Source organism: Arachis hypogaea, chromosome 11 (genome assembly GCF_003086295.3).
Source record: "Arachis hypogaea cultivar Tifrunner chromosome 11, arahy.Tifrunner.gnm2.J5K5, whole genome shotgun sequence".
NCBI lineage: Eukaryota > Viridiplantae > Streptophyta > Magnoliopsida > Fabales > Fabaceae > Arachis > Arachis hypogaea.
Genome location: NC_092046.1, coordinates 112,876,739 through 112,882,249, shown reverse-complemented (window position 1 = coordinate 112,882,249; position 5,511 = coordinate 112,876,739).

The window sequence follows — 5,511 nt, the reverse complement described above, 5'->3', positions numbered from 1 at the left end:
AAGAGCTATTTTCAAGGATGTGAAGAAAGTGATTGATGTTGTCTGAGCACTTAATTTTGTTGGTAGACGCCGTGTGTCTATGACAATGATATACTCAATGGAAGAATATGGAAATCCGGGTCTTCGTGTGGTGACATTGTTTGAGTAGAGTTTATTAAAGTTTGAATGCTAATGCAACTTTTGGAAGTGTCAAGGGATTCCTTGCCGACACATGAAGTACGAACACGTGACAGTTATTTGATAGAAGAATTATTGTCGGTCTAAAATTTCTCTTATAGAAATAAGAACTTCGTTGTAATCATAGCTCCAAACCAACAAACAATTTTCACATCAAATTTAATTTGGTTTTGTCACAAGTACAAACCCCAATAATAATTAACCGAAGTATTGAAACCTCGGATCGTCTCACAAGGAATTGCAATGAAGTGGTCAATTATTGGCTATGAAGGAAGAAGGGATTTGGTTTATAAAAGGGCAAGAATTTAAATGACAAGAAGAGTAAATCAAGAATTAATAAAGGCAAGGTAAAGAACTCTTGGCTAGACATAGGTAATTGAGATCACCATCCTTGTCTACAAACCATGTATTGACAATTATGAGGAACCAAGCTCATCAAGTCTACTTCTATGCTTGAAGCATATCAAATGGCTTGATCAACATCAATCTATAGGTTCTAACCTAGCTACTAATTAACTTAGTAGTAGGCTAGAGTCAATGGTTATCAAATTGACCACTAAGGGTTCTCAAATCACCAATTCAATGAGACCCAATGACTCAAGGTCACTCAATTCCCTTAGCCTAGGCCAAGAGTAAGGAAAACTACTCAAAAATTAGAGAAAATATTTTATCAAACACCTAGTGTGCAAGAAAAGGAAACATCACACAATGTAAGAATTAAAGAAACCCACAACTAACATAAGCAAGAAATCAATAATAACAATCAAGATCAACATAAAAGAGACATGGAAATATAGAATTGCATTAAAAGAAATTAAGATCCAACAATTGTTCATCAACATAAGAGAGAGCAAAATAAGAAATTAACAAGAGAAACTAAGAAGATTAAGACAATAGAACACTAAAATATAAAGAGAATTGAAATCAAAACAAGAATTGAAAAATAAATTTGAGAGAGATTAACTTAATTTCACCCTAATTTTTGTCCTAAATCTAGAGAGAGGAGAGAGCCTCTCTCTCTCTAGAATTCTACCCTAACACATGATGAAAACTAAATTATGGCTACTTGGTTCATTTTTTCTTCAATCCTTGGGTTCAATAGCATCATAAATGAGTTGGATTGGGCCCAAAATGCTTCAGAAATCGCTGGTCATGTTTTGCCCAAAATGGTCCACGCTGGTCCATGTTTTGCCTAAGTGCAAGGCAACCGTGGCAAATTTCGTATCATTTTGAAGCCCCAGATGTTAGCTTTCCAACGCAACTGAAACTGCCTCATTTGGACCTCTGTAGCTCAAGTTATGATCGATTTAGTATGAAGAGGTCAGGATTGACAACTTTGCAGTTCCTTCGTTTCTTCATGAGTTCTCCCACTTTACATGCTTTTCCTTCATTCCTTCAATCCAATCTTTTCCTTCTAAACCTGAAATCACTCAACAAACATATTAAGGTATTGAATGGAATTAAAATGAATTAAAATCACTAATTTAAGGGTCTAAAGAGCATGTTTTTACACTTAAGCACAATTTAAGGGAGAATTACAAAACCATACTATTTTGTTGAATAAATGTGAGAAAAAGATGATAAAATTTCCTAAATTATGCACAAGATAAACCATAAAATTAGGGTTTATCAAACCTCCTCACACTTAAACCAAGCATGTCCTCATGATAAGAATAAAGAAGGATAAGAAAAGGGGTATGAACATTTATTCAATACAAATAAACTATATGCACCTATCTATATGCATGCAACTAGATGCAAGATGATTCTACCAACTTGGTCAAAATCAAATCAATATCCAAGAATATATCAAGTAGGTCTAAGTAGTATGATAACTCATGAATCCTACCAATTCAAATATCAAAAATGAAGTTCAAATAGATTTGCAAGAAGAAAGCTCATGAAAGCTGGGAACAAGGAATTGAGCATCGAACCCTCACCGGAAGTGTATCCGCTCTAGTCGCTCTAGTGTATAGGGTTGATCACTCAATTCTCTTCTAATCATGCTTTCTAAGATTTGTTTTTCATCTAACAATCAACAATTATTCAATGCATGCATACATTCATCATGAGGACTTATTCATAGGTTGTAATGGGGCTAGGGTCAAGGTAGGGGTGCATATGGTCAAGTGAGCTTGAAATTTGAACCTTTGATTAACCTAAACTCTCACCAAACACATATAACAACCTATATAATTCTAATACAATACCTAGCTACCCATGATTCTCACTTTTTTTTCACATACTCATGCATTCTCTTTAATTCACATTCCATATGCATTGTTATTATTACTTTACTTTGGGGCATTTTTGTCCCCTTTTTATTGCATTTTTTTCTATATATTTTTGTTTCTTTTATTTTTCTATTTCTTTTCTCTCTCTCTCTCTCTCTCTCTCTCTCTATATATATATATATATATATATATATATATTTCACACTTTTTTTTACAACAAAGTATATACAAACGTATCAATGCATATGGATTTACATATTTAATGCATAAGCATGTACCCAGTCCCATGATTTTCAACAAAATTACAAAATACACTTTTACCTCAACTAATGTCCCAAGTTTTCCATACCCAAATGATACATACCTTCACTAGCCTAAGCTAATTAAAGATCCAAATTAAGGGACATTTATTGTTTTTCACTTAGGGGTAGTGATATGCTAAACTTAAGAACAAAAGGGATTAAATAGGCTCAAAATTGGCTAACAATGGTTGATGAAAGGTAGGCTATTTGGGTAAGTGAACTAAATAAAATGATGGCCTCAATCATGTAAATGCATGTATACATGGAATAATGGACATAAAGAATCAAACAAATCAAAGATTACAATCATAGAGAGAGAATAATACACACAAGAATAAAAATAAGTGGTTATAAGATGTAACCACACCATGAGGCTCAAAACTCATATGCTTGTGTTCTTAGCTCAAAAAATATGTTCCAAAATAAATTCTTCAAGCAAGTTCACACAAATTTTTTTTTCAAATTGTTAGGGTGCCCTAAAATAATTTTTCTTGGAAAAGAAATCATCACCCTAACCAAGTAGTCCTATCATAAAAAAAAGTGGTAAAATATGTACAAATTTTAACTATCATGCAACCTATCATGCAATGCAACAACTAATCTAACAAAGACAAAAATTAAAAAATTGGTGTTGAAAAAGAATATTGTTACCCATGGCAATCAGTCAAACGACCTCCCCACACTTGAAGGTTGCACCGTCCTCGGTGCATGCAAAGAAGAGCAAGGTGGACGTGTTGCTACAATTGATGAGCTCCTTCAAAAGGTTGTGCGGGTGAACTTGTTTGTTGCTCCATTTAGAAGCTTTTTCATTCCTTTTCATCTTGGTGGCCAACCTAAAAGGAAAGAAAAAGAAAGAAAATTAAGCCTACAACAAAGATATCAAAGCAATAGAACATAAACTGGGACTAATGCCAAATAAGAGTAAGGTTCTCACGACATGTTAGCTACGCATGTAAGTGAGAGAGCAATATAGGCAAAGGGCATATCAACTAATACTTGATGCAAGAGTAAAGTCAAAGCATACGTGAATAACATGAAGAGCATGTCGAGCATCAAGTTCAAACAAGAAAGAGTGGGTCATGAAAGACATGTAAGCTCATATCAATACACAAAGGATACAAGGATTATCAAAGGTTAAGCATTAAAATAGAAATTTCATTACCCATCAATATCAAACAAGTCTAGAAGCACTAAGATTAACCAAGAAATTCTCAACAATTGAGTAAGAGCATTCAACACCACTATAAGAAACTTTAGAAAAGAAAATAAGAACAAGCTATAAAAAAACAAAATTAAAAAGTAATGAATAAAAATATACAAATGCAATAAACAAAAGAAAATGAAAGATGAAAAAAAATAAAATTGATAAAAATAGAATTTTGAAAGGAGAGGAAGAAAGTAAGAAAGGAAAATGAGAAAAGAAGAAAGGTATAAAGAAAGAAGAAGGAGAGAAGAAAGAAGAAAGAAAGAAGAAGAAAGGGGAAAAAAACAGGGCGCGGAAGCGAAGCGTAAGCGTCACTCACGCGTGCGCGTGGATGGCAGGATGGACAAGTGACGCGTAAGCGTCCTGTACACTTGAGTGTGGATGGTGAGAGTGTAAATCGACGCGTACGCGTGATGCACGTGTACGCATGGGTGCAGCTGTGCGTTTCGCGTAACGTACGCGTGGTGTTCGCGCAACTCTCGGGTTCCATGTATGGAGCCATGTTAACGCATTGACGTGTACGCATGCCTGGCCCCTTTTTTTTTACATATGAAAACAAAAACAGGGCACTCTCCTAATCTACAAGCATTCTAAAACAATCAAATTTCAAATTTAACAACAAATATTTTTCACACACAAAACAAACAAAACTTACACTTCAAGCAAAATTCAATTTAACAACAACTATTCTAATCATGACATGAATTTAACAAACAATCTATCAATAAAAGCAAAATGTATAAGAGTGTAGAAAATAAGAAAAACTACCTACAATGGCAACTCAATTCATTCATTGATTATATCTACAAGAGAATGGAAAGAGGTTACCATGGTGGGGTGTCTCCCACCAAGCACTTTTAGTTTAAGTCCTTAAGTTGGACATTTGGGAAGCTCCTTGTCATGGTGGCTTATGCTTGTATTCATCCTTGAACCTCCAAAGATGTTTGCTCCTCAAACGGTTGTCAGAATTTCCAACCGTCTTCACCAAGCTTGGGTGAAGTTCTTCCCAAGATATGAGCTCCCAAAATTGGTCTTCAAGTTGTGATCCAGGATCCCAGACCTTGTTTTCACACCCATCTTTAAATTGACCATGATAACTCCAATTGGGTGGTTTAGCCTTGGAATTCTCAAAGAAGCCTCCAAACAACTTCCTAGACCCATACAATTTAGCTCCACACCAAACCTTGCAATCAAACTTTGAACATGCGACCATAATGAACCTAGAATGATGTTTTCAACCACTAACCATCTCTCTCCTACTCTTGACCCCACAAAGAGCTCTAAGTTGACCATCATTTTCAATCAAACTATATTCAAGTGAGAAAGTAAAGCTTAGGGATAAGAATTTTACCCACTTGAATGTTGTGTTGGATGGTGACTTAGGAAGGGGTGGTCCTAATGATCTTGCAAGTTCAACTCCCTTGTGCTCTTCTTTGACTACCTCCACCTCTTGGAAAACTTCTTCAACTTCAATTCATTTCCCACCAACTTCTTCCACACATTCTTCATTGGTGGAGCTTGCCTCTTGATCATCCTCTTCCAATCTTTCATCATTCATACTATGCCTTGGAGGTTGCGCATTATCCTCCTCAAC